The 20,641-nt window shown below is 45.8% G+C and overlaps 1 long non-coding RNA gene across 2 annotated transcripts in view; it reads left to right on the forward strand.

Moving 5' to 3' along the window:
* Positions 1-20,641, forward strand: part of LOC138580153 (uncharacterized) — a 461,264-nt gene that overhangs the window by 144,373 nt on the left and 296,250 nt on the right. For both annotated transcript variants that reach the window (XR_011304186.1, XR_011304185.1), the window contains exons 2-4: positions 2,257-2,435; positions 2,941-3,152; positions 13,566-13,688. This is a non-coding gene — a long non-coding RNA (uncharacterized lncRNA). The remainder of the gene's footprint in view (positions 1-2,256; positions 2,436-2,940; positions 3,153-13,565; positions 13,689-20,641) is intronic.

Genomic DNA, 20,641 nt, shown 5'->3' on the forward strand with positions numbered 1-20,641 from the left:
TGATTTTTTCAAACTTTTGTTGATGATGGGTTCATTGCAGATGTGGTTCAGCAAACCAATGTATATGCTGCACAGTTCTTGAGGTCAAGTGGTCCCACTCTGAAACCCCAGTCCAGAGCACATGCATGGGTTCCAACAACCGATGTTGAGATGAGAACATTTTGGGGTCTCATTCTGCTCATGGGAATATCGCTGAAGCCATCTGTCTCAATGTACTGGTCTACTGCAGAGGTACATTCAACCCCGTTTTTTCCAGCTACAATTAGTAGAAATCTCTTTCAAGCACTGCAACGTATGTTGCATTTCAATGGCAACTTGGCAGCATTACCCAGAACTGACCCAAACTTTGATAGGCTCTTCAAACTTCAGCCATTTCTGAAGCACTTCACTCAGCGATTTGCGGAGGTGTATGTTCCTAGCCAGAACATATCCATTGATGAATCATTGGTGTTGTACAAAGGTAGGCTAGTGTTCAAGTAATTCATTCCTGGCAAGAAAGAATGATACAGGATCAGGTTGTACATGTTGTGTGAAAGTACCACTGGTGATGCCTGCAGCATGAGAGTCTACACTGGTAAAGACTACCCTAAAGCCTCCGGGCTGCCCAGCCCATTTAGGGACAAGTGAGAAGATTGTTTGGGATCTTCTCACACCATTGCTCCACAAGGGTCACCATTTGTAAGTGGACAATTTCTACACAGGAATTCCACTGTTCAAAGAATTGCTCAATGTGGGCACAATGGCATGCAGTACAATCCGCTGTAACCGCAAAGGCTTCCCCAGACAACTTGTGTGTAAGAAGTTGGCCAAGGGAGCATGTATGGCATTGCAGTGGGATGAACTGTTGGCAGTAAAATTCTGCAACAGAAGGGATGTGTACATGCTAAGTACTATTCATGAGGAAAGTACTTCATCAGTCACTCCGCATGGGCAGACTCGGCAAGTGTGGAAGCCCAACTGCATTCTGGACAACATGTACATGGGTGGAGTAGATAAAGCCATACCATGCTGAACGCAAGTCGCGCTTCTGGTACAAAAAGATGGCCACACGCATTATGCATGTAGCAACGTACAATGCTTATATGGTGTACCGTGCAGCTACTCCACAAAACAACCTCTCTTTTCTGAACTTTGAACCAGAAGTTGTTCAATCTCCGACTATGGTCCATGTACACATTCCTTCCTTTCCACAGTTGGAAGATGTGGCCAGATTGCAAGATTGACACTTTGCTGATTATGTTACTGCCACATCCACCCACCTACCTGGGCGTAAAAGGGAAAAGGCTAACCCACTGGCAACCACAATCCTTTCGGCAGAGCAGATTCTGCTCATGTGGGCAACCTACTGATTTGGGCCTAGGTTGTCGAAGCCACCAAGGAAAAAACGGAAACCCATGCATTTCTGAAAAGTAGACACCCGTAGGACTCCACAGAGGTCTGATTTGCGTGAATCACCCCAGAATGTATTACCCACAATCCCCGGCAAAGTCCGAAATTTGGCGAAAAAAACCAATTCATACATTTCACTCTGGCCATGCACCGAAACACGCCGCCAACACCACATGTCCTACCTTTCCGCATTCCCACAGGTGTTCCGACGAAAACGGTACCTCACATGTGTGGGTGCACCTACCTGGGTGAAAAGGGAAAAGGCTAAGCCACTGGTAACCCCCAAAGGGTTTGGGGAGACAACCTACAGATTTGGGCCTAGGGTGTTGAAGCCACCAAGGAAAACGGGGAATCCACAGTGGTCAGAATGTATTACCCATAATCCCCAACAAAGTTTGATATTTGGTGGAAAAAAAACCCCACAATTTTCACTTTGTCAGGGATTGTGGGTAATGAATTCTGGGCCGATTTGCTCAAGTCAGCCCTTTGTGGATAACCACGGGTGTCCTCTCTTCGGAAATGCATGGTTCCCTGTTTTCCTTGGGGACTTGGACACCCTAGGCCCAAATCTGTAGGTTGTCAGCATTAGCAAACTCCCTGAAAATCTGCTGTTCCGAAAGACTTGGGGTTACCCGTGTTTTAGGCTTTTCCCTTTGCGCCCAGGTAGGTGCACCCACAAGCAAAAGTTAACGCTGCTTCTGTTTAAGCTACTTCCCAACCCTCGTTTTGATACTTTGATTACTGTTTCCGACTCGGCTTTCGTTAATTGGACTCCGACTGCCTTACGATTTGGTCCCCCTTTACCACTGGATACTTCGACCCGGATTGTGTACATACTGCATCGCTTCTGATTTCTGCTCCTTCCAGGCCGCTGCAGACTTCAGCTTCCGTGTTGTTTCCACACAACACCCCAACTGCCTGCTGTCCATCTACTTGCACGTGGCCAGTGCAGCGTTCAGGACTCCACTGCTCCGCACTGCCTTTAATCACCTGCTGCTGCGACTCCGGATGCAGTAACACCACCTCCCTTCTTCCTCCTGATCACGGTAAGCGGCTCTCTCCCTCTACTCGTTTGTGTACCCATTGAGCTGGTTCATCGTGCCACTGCTTGTACCTGCTCATTACACCTCTCTGCCTCCATCAACAACAGTACCACCAATTTCCATCAGAAGACACCTGGATCCTACCTTAGTGCACTTTGGGGACGCTCTGCTGTGTGCACCATCCCGGACCTAGAGCGCTCCTTGTGCCATTCGGGATTACTTACCCTGTACTAACTCCCGGTTTGTTATTTTCTCCTGTCCTCTTTTTTCGTTATTTTCTGACTTCAATTGACTATTACAAGACCTGATGGGGTAAGACTCTACCTTTCCTTAATCTTTTAGTTTACTCCTGCCTTATCATTCCCGGGTTAATAGTTGTCCTCTCATTTTCAGGGCTCTCTGCATCATTCTGTATTGGAGTTCTCCAAGGTATAGCATATAGTGAATCTGTACGTTTTTTTGGATGTTATAGATTCCTATCCACTAATCAGTGTGTCTTCTGTTTCAGCATTGTGGTTGGCAGTGCACACGTTCCACGCTCTTCAGTGCGACCGGTTCCTCTGTCTGTTCATATCAGCAGAGGGACACATCATAATAAAGAGTTCCCTCGAGTTGAGGAGGCCTGGTCAGGACCGACCTTGGCTTTGAAGACCACAGGTTCCATCTTGTCATCATCCCTACAAGCTATCCGGGGTCCTGTTCAACACCCCGGCTTGTTGGGTGAGTTACAGCTAGTGATACCTGCTGTTTCGTCCTTTTATGGGATGTGCACATCCTTTTTGGTACATGACTTTGCAACCTTGACTTTAATGCTTTTTATATTTGTTCTATTTCAGTTTCATGTAGGTTTTGAGTAGGGAGTCTTGAAAGTTGTATCTTCAGGAGGCTTTCGAATTTCAACACCATGTTGTCAGGTTTTGCAATGTTTTTTTCTCTTTCCCATTTTTTAGTTTTTTCTCTGTTTTTTCTAATTTTTTGTAAACTGAGAAAGAATTATTTTGCTTGGATGTTTGTTAACTATCAGCTGTATAGAAATTACCTTGATTGGAGACAGGGTTTCAAGTTTTTATTCATTGATAAAGATTAGTTACCTGCTTATACTGAGGCTATGACCTTAAGGTGCATGACATGTAATGTTAAAGTTCTTAACAGTCCAATAAAGAGACTTTCTATCTCACATTAATAGATTTAAACCCTTTTTTTATTATTATTAAATGTATATGGTTTATTCGATTAAACCTTACATTTGTCAGATCTTATGAAGTTTACAAACCAAAAAATAAATTATTTAGTAGATCATAAGTTCAGTTTGCAGTACTAACCAAAATCTAATCACAGCAATTGTCATCGGTCTGCTGGCACCAGATAGGATCAAGGACCATCGTTCCTCCGGATCCAATGAAATGAACCAATTATTGCTTTCTTACAAGAAGCCATGAAATTGAAAATGTTTTGGGTGGGTGATGTATTAGCTAGCCAAGCAGACAGTAAACATAATGGCGTGCCAATATTAATTAAAAATGGTGTTAGCCATCAGATCCTACATAAAGATAGACACTAAAGGATGGATTTTAGCTAAATTATCAATTGATTCTCAGGTTGTTTCTATTCTTTGGGTTAGTGGTTCCATAAACACCGAGACAAACATTTGGATTGATTTGAAACAAAAGATATTACTCAGACCCAGGGACGCCATTTGGGGGTCGCCAGAGGTCGCGTTAGCGACCTCTGGTGATTCCCTTGCGACCTCTGTAATCTTTTTGCGACCTCTGATTTGAAAACTATATTTAAAAAAAAATTATGCAGCAAGGCACTTGCAGGCTGTTTCGCGCGTACGGGAACTTGAAAGGCAAGCTCCATGATGCCTGCCTGGGGGCGGGTGCGGCTCCACTAGGTCTGGCTGGAGCGTTGGAGACTCGAGGTCATGTTTGCCTGGCAACCATGAACTTTGTCCAACCTCGCTATGCTTCCTGCATATTTAGGGCACCCGCACCGGGACACGGATCATTGCTGGGCTTTTTGTGACTGCAGCTGGCAGCAGAGGTTGAGGGCTGGTCTGCACTGCTGAGACCACTGTCCTCAGGCTGTGTCTGGTGTCTATGTACAGGGACCAGCCCAGCGAGTTTGGCGCTGCTGTGTTCACGACCACGGTGCAGGGAGAGGGGGTTTAATGTTGCCAAGAGACTGGTGAGCAGTCGTTATGTTAATAGGACCTCAGAGGAAGGGGAGTCGGGCCGGGGGTCTAAATCAGTTCTTGAGAGTTGATGCAACACCGGCTCCGAGCGGTAAGACGGCTATAGCTTTGCCAGAACTCCCGTGTTAGAACCAAGCAGGTTACGCTAGGGGGTTCTCTACACTGTTGAAGCATATGCAAATTCCTCCTTCCCTTGATGTTGTAATGCGAAGGTATGTACTTCTGCACTCACTGTGTATCGTACGACTTTATTGTTTTTGAATGCCTGCTTCTGCTGTGTACAGAATTAAATACATTTAAAAAAGTAACAGCAACACCTGCTATTTACAAATGTCATACACTGTGGTCACAGGCGCTATATGAAAACACAGACTTATTATTATGTTTATGGTACAGCCTCACATTTAAACATTGTGCCATGCTGTTCTATGGAGTAGACTGCTATGTCTCCCTCTAAGCTTCCAAACACTTTCATCTGAACAAGACTATGCCAGCTAATGGAGTGTTTATGAGCTGGGTGTTTTTTGTGACACGTATGCATTCTGCTAATTTTTGGCAAAATAAAAGAGCAGAACTTGGGGAAACGGTGCAGTGCATGTTTACTCAGGTGCCGAAAAGCCACAGTAAGCATGAATTTGAAGCAAGTGTCTCAGTGTCAGGAACCAGGATTGGAAATGCTGGAGTCGATGGAATTTCCGACCCCGAGGATCTTTCTAGTCCTCATCCAACATGGCGCGGTGCCTTTAAAGGCAGTCTCCGCCCCCCTGCTCGGCGCGTTGTATCTGTTGCTGTTTCATTCAACGCTCTGAGTGCTGCTTACTCGTATCTTCGTTCCGTACTTTCTGCTCCTTCTACAGCCCTCCCGTAGCGAGCCTGTACTACGCTCGTTTCCTTTCCTCTCTTACCTATCTATCCTTTTTTCTGTGTTTCCGTCTTCCTACTTTTGCCTCCCCAGTTAACTTTCACATTCTACCTTGTCGCTGTAGCTCTGTACTGTCAACAATACTTTCGTTTGCTTAGAGCGCCTTCCTATCCGCCAGCAGTTTTGGTTCAACTTCCTACCTTTTGAACGCAGTGCCATTTCTTCGCACCGTGTTCTCTATTCTTTTCTGCTGCCTTTCGTCCACTGCCAGCTCGGCAGCTCCCTTCTTACTTGATTCTGTACCCCCAGTCATCGCTCGCCTCTGCGAAGTTTATCTAGTTTACCATTGGATTGTATTTCACCTCTCTGGATCCACAACAAGAGCTGCTGAGCAACTGTGCCATCTCTTCGACCCATCATCAAGACCATCTATGAACTAGGGTTTTTCTGCCTCGTGCTTTTTCCCTAGATTGGAGGCTGGCCCCCTGGGGTTCCCATAGGACAGGTCTTTGCCTCTGTCAAGGTGGCCTCCGGAGGGGCTAGACCTTACCTGCACGAAAAGAAGGTTCGAGCACCCAAGGGCAAGGGTGCAAGGATTAAAAAGAGACTCCAGAAGACAGAAACCGGCCGTCAAGAATCCACCTCAGGAGAGTCAGGTGAGGAGAAAGGGGAGGTAGAATCAGATCCTGACAGAATACAACGCCTGTGCAATACCATGGCCTCCTTGGAACAATACCAAGAACTAGTGGCAGCTATGCAGAACCTAACTGCAGAAGTCCAAGCGCTGAGGACTGAGAATATCGCCCTCAGACAACAGGTGGTCTTACACCGTGACGACCGCGGGGATCTACCCGCTATGCCCCTTTCTTTTGGCAAGTACGATGGTCACCCAGGGGGATTAAAGGACTTCCTCGACGCCTGCAATGTTTATTTTGCCTTTCGCACCCATGCCTATGAAACCGCCAAGTCCAGAGTCGGATTTATTATTGCCAACCTCATTGGCAACGCAGTGGCTTGGGCTACTCCCCTAGTAGCCAGAAATAACCCCTCCCTGAACGATTATGATCGTTTGGTGGAAGCCTTTAAGGATAAGTTTGACAGACCAGAAGTATTCTACTCTTCACTGGAAGCTATATTGGGTGTCACACAAGGGAACACAGACGTCCAGACCTACATATCCCGCTTCCAGAGATTGGCGGCTAAGGCAGATTGGCCGGACTCTGCTCAACAAACAATATTCCGAAGAGGGCTACACGATGAAATCAAGGATGAGTTAGCTCGTGTAGCTCGACCGGTGTCCTGCCAAGGATTGATGACTATCTCTACAGATCGAATTCCGTCTATCAGAACGGAGACAAGAAAGAAGACGAATTGGAGGCACCCCTCAGACTGTCGGTCTACCTGCTCCTTCTCCCACATCCAGGTCAAACCTCACTCCTGAAGAACCTATGCAAATAGGAGCCACCCGAGGGCCTCTCACACCTGAGGAACGCAGACGAAGAAGAGAAGCCGGATTGTGCATGTACTGCGGTTCCTCTAAACATTTACTAAGAAACTGTCCGGAAGTTCCTCCTAGGCGGAAGGAAAACTACAGCCCCCGATCTGCCGCAAGGGAAGTCTCGGGGGAATCGCCAAGTACCCTTGCAACTCCTCAAGAACCATGAATAACCCCGAGGAGAACAGTCTGATGGTGTTCCGAGTCAAATTGTGGCTATCTGACTCGAGTCCCACCGAAGTTCTTGCTATGTTAGATTGCGGAGCAGCCGGAAACTTTATGGACTCCAATTGGGCTAAGGAACATCAGGTGTCCAGTAGACCAAAGACAACTCCCATACCTGTAGAAGGTGTGGATGGGAGGCCTTTGTCCTCCGGACCTATTACTAAAGAGACTATACCCCTGAAGATGGAATTGAGTCACCATTCTGAATATTTGGTGTTCGATCAGATCCGAGCTGCGCACTTTCCATTGGTCATTGGTATCCCTTGGTTAAGACGACACAATCCTCAGATCAACTGGAAGGCCAATAGAGTGAGCTTTAATTTGCACTTTTGTAAGTCCACTTGTATGAACCAGTCTATCGGCTTAACTCACCATGGAGGGAGGTCGGGTCCTGCTCTAAGTCCGGCTATCATCGCTTTGATTCCAACACATTACCAAGAGTATTCGGAGGTGTTTTTAGACATCCAACCACGTGAGTTACCTCCTCACAGGGCAGAAGACTGTGGTATCGACTTACTTCCGGATGCTGTAGTTCCGTTTGGACGGATGTATCCCTTGTCTCTCCCTGAAAGAAGAGCTCTACGGAATTACCTAGACTCCAATCTTCAAAACGGGCTTATCCAAGAGTCCAGATCCGCTTGTGGTGCCTCCTTGTTCTTTATTCCGAAGAAGGATAGTGCAGAATTACGTCCATGCATAGACTATAGAGGTCTGAACAAGGTGACGATTCGGGACAGGTATCCCATGCCTTTGATCTGAGATATTCTGGAGGCAGTACAGGGGGCTATTTACTTCACCAAACTGGATTTAAGGGGCGCTTACCACCTCCTAAGGATAAGAAAAGGGGACGAATGGAAGACGGCGTTCCGCACCCCATTTGGACTTTTCGAGTACAGGGTGATGCCGTTTGGCCTTGTCAATGCCCCAGCCATTTTTCAAAGATACATGGACAAGGTATTCGCGGACATGTTGTTCGTATCGGTTGTAGTGTACTTGGACGACATCCTGGTATTCTCCCAGACATTACCCGAGCATAGGGTACTGGTTAAGAGAGTACTGCAACGTCTTCAAGAACACAAGCTATTAGTTAAACCGGAGAAGTGCCAATTCGAAACCACCTCAGTATCCTACCTAGGATTCCTTTTGTCAGGAAGAGGCATAGAGATGGATCCAGGTAAGATTAAGGCCATCAGGGAATGGAGAGAACCCGTCACCGTCAAGGAGCTACAAAGCTTCTTAGGGTTAGCCAATTTTTACAGGAGGTTCATTCCCAACTTCTCCAACCTAGTGCTTCCTCTTACCTCCCTGCTAAAGAAGGGTGTCAAGTTTGCCTTCGGAGAGGAACAACGGAGGGCTATTCTAACCCTTAAGGAGTGTTTTTCTTCTGCTCCAGTTCTGGTACAACCAGACCAAACCAAGCCTTTCATTTTGGAGACTGATGCGTCGATAGGAGCGATAGGTGCTATCCTATTGCAGAAGGCCGCGGATGATTATGAACACCCAGTGGCATACTTTTCTAAGACCCTCACCAGCAGCGAACGCAATTACTCTGTTCTGGAAAGAGAGCTGTTGGCCATCAAATTAGCCTGTCAAGAATGGCGACATCTCCTACAGGGCACTGCCCATTGTTTTGTATCAGAACTGACCATCGTAACCTTCGGGTTCTCCAACAAATGGAGTGTACCAATGCCCGGTGGGCTTATTTCTTTTTGCAATTCGATTTTGTGTTAACCTACATTCCCGGCTCTGAAAATAAGAAGGCGGATGCCTTGTCACGAAGCATCGGGGACAGCTCAGGGAATTACGAAGGGCATGACCGTATTTTCCCCAATCTTAAGGTTTTAGCAACTACTGTCTCCTTCCTCCAAGACCTGATACCTCAATATCAGGCTTGCACAGAACTCCCTTCTTCGGTCCGCTTAGGTAGTGATGGGTTGTACTACCATGAAGACGCACTTTTCATTCCCACTAAAAGTCTGCAGAAACTCATTCTTTCCTGGTGTCATGATTCTCCCTTGACAGGACATCCGGGTATCCGAATGACCTATGAATTGCTGCAACGAGGTTTCTGGTGGCCAAGGGTAAGAAAGGATGTGCACCAGTATGTCACTTCATGCTCTATATGTGCTTCTAATAAATACCGCACTGGCAGACCACTCGGTCTCTTGCAGCAGCATTCCTTACCATCACAACCATGGGAACACGTGTCTACAGACTTCATTGTCGATCTCCCTCCTTCTAACAACATGACAGTAATCATGGTAACCATAGACTCCTTCAGCAAGCTGGCCCACTTTTCTGCATTCAGGCAGATACCATCCGCTTCTGAGACCGCTGAGGTCTTTCTTCGAGACATTGTCCGACTGCATGGATTACCCCGGACTATAGTATCGGACAGGGGACCTCAGTTTACGTCCAAATTCTGGACTTCACTTTGTCAGACTTTGGGAATCCACCGCGCTCTTTCCTCGGGTTACCACCCTCAGAGTAACGGGCAGACAGAAAGGCTGAATGCCAGCCTAGAACAATACTTGCGGTGCTTCTGCAGTCCACAGCAGGAGAGGTGGTACCATTTCCTCTCGCAAGCAGAGTTTGCATACAATAACACTCTGCATACCTCTATCCAAATGAGCCCCTTTTTGTGCACATACGGTTATCATCCTCAACATCTACCGGGCCTTAGTTCTCCAGCCACACAGATCCCTGCCTTGGATGGTATCTTGCAGGAAATACATGAAATACATGGTCTTGCCAAGAAGGCACACCAGGCCAGTCTACAGACTCAAAAGAGATGGGCAGATAAGAACCGGGGATCTAATCCCAACTGGGGTGTGGGACAACTGGTCTGGTTGTCAACCAAATTCCTACCTAAATGGGTTCATGCTGGGAAGTTTTCCCCTCGATTTCTTGGGCCGTTTTCTATCCTTCAACAAATCAATCCGGTAGCCTACAGGCTCAGACTTCCGGACTACCTCAAGAGAGTTCATCCGGTTTTTCACATATCCTTGCTTAAGGAGTATAAGGAAGATCCGTTCCTTAGACCCATCCACAAGGGTCGCGCCCAAGTACGATGTATTCCGGAGGAATACGAAGTGGCTTACCTGGTGGATTCCAGATACTGCAAGGGCAGACTCCAATACCTGGTACACTGGAAGGGCTATCCAGTGGAAGAAAGGTCCTGGGAACCAGTTAGCCACATCCATGCACCCAGACTTCTCAGGAAGTTCCATTGTCTCCACCCGGGCAAGCCTGGGGGTCCCCAGAGAGGAAGGAGGTATACTGTCAGGAACCAGGATTGGAAATGCTGGAGTCGATGGAAGTTCCGACCCCGAGGATCTTTCTAGTCCTCATCCAACATGGCGCGGTGCCTTTAAAGGCAGTCTCCGCCCCCCTGCTCGGCGCGTTGTATCTGTTGCTGTTTCATTCAACGCTCCGAGTGCTGCTTACTCGTATCTTCGTTCCATACTTTCTGCTCCTTCTACAGCCCTCCCGTAGCGGGCCTGTACTACGCTCGTTTCCTTTCCTCTCTTACCTATCTATCCTTTTTTCTGTGTTTCCGTCTTCCTACTTTTGCCTCCCCAGTTAACTTTCACATTCTACCTTGTCGCTGTAGCTCTGTACTGTCAACAATACTTTCGTTTGCTTAGAGCGCCTTCCTATGCGCCAGCAGTTTTGGTTCAACTTCCTACCTTTTGAACGCAGTGCCATTTCTTCGCACCGTGTTCTCTATTCTTTTCTGCTCCCTTTCGTCCACTGCCAGCTCGGCAGCTCCCTTCTTACTTGATTCTGTACCCCCAGTCATCGCTCGCCTCTGCGAAGTTTATCTAGTTTACCATTGGATTGTATTTCACCTCTCTGGATCCACAACAAGAGCTGCTGAGCATCTGTGCCATCTCTTCGACCCATCATCAAGACCATCTATGAACTAGGGTTTTTTCTGCCTCATGCTTTTTCCCTAGATTGGAGGCTGGCCCCCTGGGGTTCCCCTAGGACAGGTCTTTGCCTCTGTCAAGGTGGCCTCCGGAGGGGCTAGACCTTACCTGCACGAAAAGAAGGTTCGAGCACCCAAGGGCAAGGGTGCAAGGATTAAAAAGAGACTCCAGAAGACAGAAACCGGCCGTCAAGAATCCACCTCAGGAGAGTCAGGTGAGGAGAAAGGGGAGGTAGAATCAGATCCTGACACTCAGTAGCCAGGACAGCAACGCTGCCTTTCACAGCAGATGCACTGGAGGTCGGTAAGAGTTCAGATTATCATGTTGGTCTTAACGCTGACACGTTGTGTGATCGTGGGCAAAGACCTTAACCTCGGATCCCTCATCTCTCACATCAGGAGGTTTAACTAGCCGTAGTACGTGGTAATACATCTATTGTATGTGCTCACTAGCAGTCACTTCTTCTGTACGCCGCGGACCCCTACTGAAGGCCAATGATAGCTCAGCGAGTTGAACATTCACTGCAGAGACGTGACAGTCACCTGCTGGTGGTCATTTCAAAGTCTGTCAGTCCCCTTTCAGCCAACCATCCTTCCACTGTTTATTTAAATGCCAAGACACCATTCAATTTGGTGTGTGCTGCATAACTGGACACTTTTATCATTGTTATTTTGGTTTGCTATTATTCATGTGAGATGTAGGGTGAGGTGGGAATCCCCTTTTAATGCATACAGGCTGAGCCCATAAACTTAATTTGTATCCTGGGCCAAAAGAGAAATATTAAACACTCTCCTCCCCCAACCTCCCTATAATTAGGATTATGCTCCTACTAGGTACGTTATAACTGAGGCCAAGGCCAATTAGCATTGCATCAATGAAGAAATGGTCCTAGAAAGCGTGAAATACTAAAATGGAGGGCGTTGTAGCACCGGGCCTGTGTCACATGAAGGCGAGCCCTTTCTTTATTTTATTGCTTTTTTTAACGCTATCCGGTGACTGCATTATAATGTATTTGTCAAATCCGCGGTTTAGCTCATGAATACTGCCTTGAGAAGGGATGCAGCCCACCTCCCCCATTGTTAAAGGTGAAGGACACCGTTATAGGACAGGGCCGGAGGTAGAGGATGTCATGGATCTCCCAGTCAATCAGGGAGGTCGGAAGGTGGGCTTTATCTACTTCTGTATTAATGTTTGTTGGGGGGGATGATAGCTGAGGAGGGCAACGCGTTTGTCTTAGGAGAGGCACAGTGGCATATTGCTGAGAATACAGTGTCTTAAACCCTGGCACACTCTCTCAGCCTGGTGGACTGCTGCTCCTCGGGAAAGCTCTGCTGACAAAACTGTTCTGAAGAGCATTTGACTGACGATTTTGACCATAGGAAGGAGCAACCTTCCCCAACACAAAATGGAGAAGCAAGCTGGATCTTGCCCAGACCGTAACTGCATGCACCCCACAGTGCATTAACTGTTTGCAATATTCCCCTACATCCGCACTACTCACCTAGGATCCAGATGTGCGCACACTACTTTGCACAATCCACAAAAGTCGGATTCCCAATGCACCTGAGGCTGACTTCATCTGCAGACTGCTGATCATGTTAGCCTGGTTTCTTTAAAAGGTCCCTTTTGCAAGGTGCTCGGTAGTCTTCCAGTTAATGGGAGGGCATAGCCTACTAGTTCCCAGGCCCAGGGGACCCTTGACCTAGGCTACATAGCTCAGGGCTACTTTTAACTTAAGGGTTTTATGCCCAATGAAAGTCAAAGGGCGCTGAGGTATGTAAAGAAATTATGACCCCAGAAAAGGTTGAAAACAGCTTTATTTTGTTCCGAATACATCAGGGTGTGGGCCGGGGCCGATTCCTTGGGGGCAGCAGACTGAAATGGACCTTGGTGTAATCCAGGACAGTCATCTTGCCCTCTGGAGCAGTACAGTCAAACTTGTAGTTCTGGCGGCAGACCCTTACTCCCGAGACTGCAGCAGCAAGTGTGCGATGTCCCAGGAGAGCTCTGAGGATGCACTGTTTCCAGCAAGTAGGCACAAAGAGGAATCAATTGTGCAGTTCAAAATAAACATTTATGAGGATATCTCTACCCACCAACTTTGCGAGTTCTTTACAAACAATCTAGCACTGCAATCATCAGGTTTACTAATGCAGCATGACATATTCCTGCTGCTTCTAAGCACTCGAATAATAATTGTTATGTTAATAAGAAATGGTACCCCCATAGCCAACACATTACCAAATGATGTGGTATGCACATTTAAGGGTAGATAGCTGGTAAGATAGGTCAGTGGGTTAAGTGCTCACTGCTGGGGTACTTTGCTGCATGCTGCTTTGCCTCTTTTTTTGGGTAGATGCATGTTGCATTAGTTTAAGTGTAATTGTGCACCATGACCATGCGTTGCCATTTTCTTCTATGCCAGGTTTCTGCATCCTCTGGCACAGGACTGGTAGCAGGACGGCCGGAGCACACCAGCACCAAGCAGGAGCTGCTCCTATTGCCTTGTCCAGAACCTCGAGCTGACCGTAACTGCAGGCAAGCCAAGGTAAGTGTAAATCCTTACATTCACAGTAATTTGGTAATATGGGCCTATACACACTGATATTAATGCTGCATATGGTGATCCATTCTTGTATGAAATGTATATCATATTAGAGTGATATAACCATATATTTCTTAGTGTACTGAGGAACAGTGCTATGTGATGCCACTTCCTGTTTTGTCAAGGAGCGAAAGGTTGTGTGACATCACTTCCCGTGATGTCACCTGGGGGTGGCATCAAATGACATCACTTTCTGTGATGTCACCAGAGGTCACAGGTCATGTGATGTCACTTCCGCTATCCCTGGCATTTTGGTGAAATGACGTCCCTGGTCAGACCTCCCTAATTTGGTGCTTTGTGGGAACTTTAACATTATAGATCAATTTTTAGACAGAAGATATCCTGTCAATTCACGTTTTTCTTTCAAATTAATAAAGATGTTGATGATACTTCTCCAGTCAACAATTGGGATACTTATGAAGCTGCCTTGCAGGGACATATTTCATATGCAGCTAAGAAAAAGAAGGAGATTAAAAAAGTTCTGGATATTCTTTACAATCAACTGCGGGATTTAGAGAAGAAATACAATGCAAAAGCGAATGATACCCTTCTTAGACAGATTGTCACTCTTGCTTCTCTATTATTAAAAAATTGACAGAGCAAGCTTGTGTTGTTGTACTAAGATTCAAGTCCATAATTTATCAAACGTCTAACAAAGCAAGTAAAGCTCTAGCCTCATATCTCAAAGTTACAATGGAAATATCTAGAACATCTGCTGTCAAGAATTAATTGGGATCAGTAGTATCATCTGATATGGATATTCTGAATGTCTGCACCAATTTCTACGAGAAATTATACTCCTCAGACCACTTGCAGTCCAACATTGATTTTAACAAGTGGACACTTATTTAAGTAGTCCTAATGAACCTATTCATGTAAATGAAATCTCCAAAGCCATTCAAGACCTTAAGAAGGGTAAAACCCCTGTGCCTGATGGGTTTTCTATGGATTGTTTTGCAAATTCTTCTACCCAGACGCCAACATTAGAATGGTTATATAATTTATTTTCTAAGAAATAATCATCAAACAAAAAGCTACATGACAATAGCCCTTGATGCTGAAAAAAGTATTTGATTGTGTTGAATGGGATTTTTGTAAAGCTTTGATGTGGCCTGGTATTGGTAATGGTTATGTTCAATTGGTTAAACTTTTATATTCTGTTTGAAAGGATCTACATTTATTAATGGTCAATCACCCCCTCGATTTTCCTTTCATAGAGGTACAAGGCAAGGTTGTCCCCTATTTTATTTGTTTTCGCCCTTGAACCTCTATTAGAGCTAATATGAATAAAGATATTTTAGGCATTAAATGTGGCAAATTTGAAGTCAATCTAGCTGCATATGCTGACGACATACTGATCTTTTTAGAAAATCCGAGCAGAACACTCCACAATTACTAGATACAATTGATTTTTTTCTCCCATTTCTCTGGGTAGAAGTTGAATAAAGACAAATCTGTCTAGTGATATTGTTTAAGGACACAATTTATCTGTTTAATGCTTCTAAGGCGGGTTTCTCCAGAACAATAATTCTTACTTGCGGGATTGCCTCCATCAGCAAACTAATAAACCTGCATAACTATATATAATATACCCATCTTCTGGAAAGCTTGGATAACATTTTTTTTTTAAAAAAGAGTTAGATTTGTCAATCACAGGATTACGGGAGGCAATATCCTCATTGCAGAAGAATTTAAACCCACATTGTCTTCACAAAGATTTACACTGATTCAATATTTTAATGTAGTAAATGCGTGTTTGGATTCCATGAGCAGAAATGATATGCATAAGTGGTTTGTTGATCCTATTAGATTGCGCTACGTGGAATCCCTTGATGTTTTTATAGTTTCTAATTCCTACAACATATTAAAAGAAAGAATATCTGCTGATGTTAAATGGTCGTCAGAAATGCACTAGGAAGACGATTGTGGAATACATTTTGAAGACAAAATGTGGTCTATGATATGGACTAAGATTAAGATGGTAGCGCTTTCTTCGTACTTAACCCAAACTCTGTATTACTTCACACATAGGACCTTTATTACTCCTGAGAAATTGTTTAAATGATTCTTTTAGATATATGTTTTTGGAATGCTCTTTGGCGAATGGTTTTTGGAACCAGGTATGGATTTTCATTCAACACATTTTTTAAATTTCTATTAATTTAAATCTAACTAATATCCTTTTGCAAAATCTGGCCTTAATACAGGGAAAATTAAAACATCTTAATATTTTTGATCTGTTTATACTCCTTGCAATTCGCTTAATAACATCGAATTGGGAAGACTTTACAAAGATGTCTGTTAAAGGAAGGTGGAACAACATCTGTGATATTCATAAAATGGAGAAATGTATTGCCAACTCGCCATCTCTTTCTATCAAACATGAAAAAATGGCAACTCTTTGTAAGCTATTTGAATGATGTTAATATTGAATCTAGTCAAGTTTCATGCCGATAACATTGGTTGCATTGTGGTTAGTTGTTTATTTAAAGATATGTTATGTTCAAACAACAATCTCCTATTTTTCTTCCGACCTTTTTCTTCATTATATTAACTCTTTTATTTGCTTGTTTATAAGGTATCTATACTGATCCTTATGATACAAGCTGATTTGATTCTGTTTTATATTTAATTTCCTTATTATGGATCATATTCAAATGTTACATTATTTATGGATTGTTTGTCATATTGTTGACTACTGATTTTGTAATTTGGATCTGAATAAAAGGTTTAAGTTACTTACCTGTAACTATTGTTTTCAAGCATGGCTCTGGCATGGATTCACATGCTCATGAATATTCCCTGTCAGGCTGGGAATCCTCGGTAAAAAGAAAAAACAGTTTCACTTTCACTTTAAAACCGTATTTCTCCTCTAAACCAATAACTGTCCTCTGGGTCATAATGCCCCCCATCCAATGACAGTCCTCTCTCTAAGCCCAACTCTGGCAGCCATCTTCAGATCTGGTAAGCACGTAAAGTGGCAGTATGACCAAGAGGAGACGCAGAGGGGCCCGAAGGAGGGTTTGCATGTTAATCCATGCCAGAGCCATGCTGGAGAACAATAGTTACAGGTAAGTAACTAGGTAGGTAACCTTCTCCAGCATGGGGTCTGGCATGGTTTGACATGCTCATGAATAACGAATACTCAGCAGTACAACATTACACAACCACAGGAGGTGGCAAGACTCAACAGAAGAAATATACGCTTACCTCTGGAACAGACTCACCTCAAGCGAACAGGCTGCGTAGCACTGCTTGGTCGACTCTGGTCTCCTCCCCAGAATCCCTGCCGATGCAGTAGAACTTGGGGAAGGTGTGCGTGGACCTCCACGTAGCAGCCTTGCAGATGTCCAGCAGGGGCACACCAGAAAGGAACGCCATCATCGCAGCAATCGCTCTTGTGGAGTGGGCTCTCAGATGGCCCAGGCAGCAGTCGGTTCGCCAACCAATGACAGTGCATGATGCAGCCGGAGAGCCACCTCGAAATGGAAGCCTCGGACAAGGCCTTTCCATGGTTCACAGGACTAAAGTTCACAAACAATTCAGAAGGCTTCCGAAAATGCTTTGTACGTGTCACATAGAACTTCAAGGCACGAGCAATGTTTCGGGAAGAAAACAGTTAACACCAAAGGCTCTTTGGAGGTGGAATTCCGACAGAACCTTCGACAAGAAAGAGGGGTATGTAGGAAGTACCACCCTTGATTCATGAAAAGTCAGGTACGGTTGCTTCCAGGACAGGGCCTGGATCTCACCGACATGTCTGGCAGAGGTGATGGCCACAATGAAAGCCGTCATCCACAAGAGAAACTTGCATAGGCTCGGACGGGGCCCCCCATGAGCCTCCTCAGAACCACGTTGAGTTCCCAAGCTGAAAGACCAAAAGGAAATATTGAGGTTTTGTACCACCGAAGATGAAATATGCCAGTCACAAAGTCAAAGTTCTAAGTATAACTTTTATTCTGTACAGATACAAATATGAAAGCAGATGGCTATCTGGCTCTCAAGCGCCTCACAGTGTGTACCAGCAGACACCGTGAGGGAAGAGAGTCCTGGACATCACAAAACTCACAGTATTTATACTTTCTTCCCCAGGCCCGGTTACATTGTCCAGCCCCTCTTCAAGTTACACAGTTACTAGAGTTAATGCCCAGTTCACATGGCAAATACAGCATTGTTGTTTCCAGGTTTAAGACACAATCCTTTACACACGAAATACAATGATAAACTTTGCTATGCTCGGCCATGTAGACTGTTCTTGAGCTTTAGGGTAAGTCCAGTTCCAAGAGATAAGCACAATGGGTTTCTCCCAAAGCACACGGTTTTAGTTGCTTTGCATTGTGCTCCATTGTTTGAATGAGGATGAGGCTGTAGACGCAGATAACACTTTGAATGGCAGTTCATCATGATTACAAGGTCTCTTGGCATAGAACAAAGATTCTGCTCTCAGCAGCCTTAATGCTGACATAGGCTCAAAAACACTCTGCTCAGTGGCAGCTGAAAACACAGTTTACCATTTTAGGACAGAAAGCAGGAGTTAGAATCAAAATAGCGGATGTTTCCAAGATGGCGGCGAAGTCAACTCTATTTAGATCTGTTTAACTGCGGTTTTTAATACAAATGTGAATGCGCTTAGGCCCACATTCATAATCAGATGGTATTTATGCGAATATGGTTTAACAACGCCGGGGCATGAGCCTTCACCAGCGGGAAGGATCAGCAAAGTCCTTTGAGAAACTCCTTGACGAGTCTGTAGGATCACAGCAAGGACCTCCCAGGGTATCTGGTGTAGCGAGAGATGGCCGCCAGATGTACCTTGTTGGATGGGTGAGACAACCCAGCTTTTGCCAAGGACAGCAAGCATGGAAGAATCTGGAGCCGTGACCCTCAGTGGAGTAATCTTCTGCGACCGGTACCGTGTAGCAAAACGCTTCCACTTATTGCTGTAGCACTTCAGAGTCTACGACGCCCTGGCCTTGGCGAGGACTTCCCTGCAGTCCGCTGGCAACTCATAACCTCTGAACTCTAAGGCTGCACAAGCCAAGCCTTCAGGTTCAGTGATCCTGGGTCGTGATGAAGGATTGCGCCTCCCTCTCTGGTGAGCAGATCCGGAAACACCAGCAACTTGACTGGAGGCGACGCTGAGAAGATCTGGAACCAAATCTGCCTCGGACACACTGGGGCGATGAGTATCATCTTGCATTGACACTGTTTGAGTGTGTTGATGACACATGGCAGGAGAGGGAACGGGGGGGAACGCGTACAGAATGTCCTTTCCACGGTTAAGAGAACGTGCCCCCCCCAGGCACCTCAGTTGGTGTAATCTGCTGGCAAAATTCTGGCATTTGGAGTTCACCGCAGTGGCAAACAGATTGATCTGGGGTCTGCCCCATTCGACAAACAGGCTGTCCCCTTGATCCTGACGAAGTTCCCATTGTGGCAGGAGCGCAGCTCCCTGATGAGGGAGTCTGCAATGGTGTTCCTGAATCCTGCCAGGTGGAGAGGGACAAGGAACATCCCTTGTCTGCCAGAGCAGTGCCACAAGTCCTGAGCTTCCTTGCAGAGTGCTGGGGTTCGAGTGCTGACTGATGTAGAACATGATGCTGGTGTTGTCCGTGAAGATAGACGGCAGGAACGACTTCAGGGCCCAGAACACTGCAGTAGCGCCAGGATGTTGATGTGCAGATCTTCTACTCCGGCAGCCACATAAAGATCCTACAAAAAGGTACAGACACTTAAAAAATGGATTTTAGCTGAATTATCAATTGATTCTCAGTTTGTTTCTATTCTTAGTGTTTATGGAACCACTAAACCCCGACTCAAACATTTGGATTGATTTGAAATAAAATATATTACAGTCAGACCTCCCTAATTTGGTGCTTTATGGGGACTTTAATAACATTATAGATCCATTTTTAGACCGAAGATCTTCCGGCCAATTCAAAAAAAGCAAATCACATACTGAATTCACAAGATGTATGTCAGAAATTGGTGTTACTGATTCATGGCGTGCAGACATCCAATGTGCACCCCCCAACCTTCCAGGGAGGCGTCTCGGGTGACCGTCTTCTAGTACGTGGGGTTTTGAAATCCCATGCCTTGGGTGATGTGGGCGCGGACCAACCACCACGATCGCCTGCTGAAACTCCTCGTTGAGAGAGATCTTGTCCGTGAATCTTCCGGACACCTGTATCCAACGGGCATCCAAGAATTCCTGTAGGGGTTGCATCTGCAGCCTACAGAGACGGACGTGGTAGATGCAGGACGACATTATGCTCAGTAACGTCTTGAAGGCCCGCACCGTACCGGTCTTCACCGACGACAGCCGCTGCACCTTTCCTTGAATGGCTGCTAGCTTCTCCTCTGAGGGCGACACCAGGCAAACCACTGTGTTGAGTCTTGTGCTGAGGAACAGCACCTTCTGCGGATAGTTGACGGAGAATCCCAGATCCGTCAATAGTCAGATGGTCACCTTCGTGTGTTCATCAGGCAGCTCCATAGAGCAGGCGCATATCAGCCAATCGTCCAGGTATGGGTGCACGTGTAAGCCCTGCAAACGTAAATGGCCCACCACCAGGCAGTTTGGAACACTCTAAGGGGCAGACTTCAAGCCAAATGGTAGGGCCTTGAACTGGTAGTGCTGGCCCTACTTGGCGCAGGTCCAACAATGTCAAGAAATGCTCTCTTTCCAGTTGGCCGAGTACGTGTTGCAACGTGATCATCCTTAATTTTGGGGATTTTAAGTATTTGTTCAGACAGCGTTGGTCCAGGATGGGCCTCCAGCCCCCTGGCTTCTTTCTGAGCAGAAAGTATCTTGAATAGACTCCGGAACCTCAGAGCCATTGGGGAACAAGCTCTGTCGCCCCTTTTCGTAACATGGCTAGTATCTCTTCCAGGAG

The sequence above is a fragment of the Ambystoma mexicanum genome, chromosome 3p (assembly GCF_040938575.1).
Source record: "Ambystoma mexicanum isolate Mex_15411 chromosome 3p, UKY_AmexF1_1, whole genome shotgun sequence".
Taxonomy (NCBI): domain Eukaryota; kingdom Metazoa; phylum Chordata; class Amphibia; order Caudata; family Ambystomatidae; genus Ambystoma; species Ambystoma mexicanum.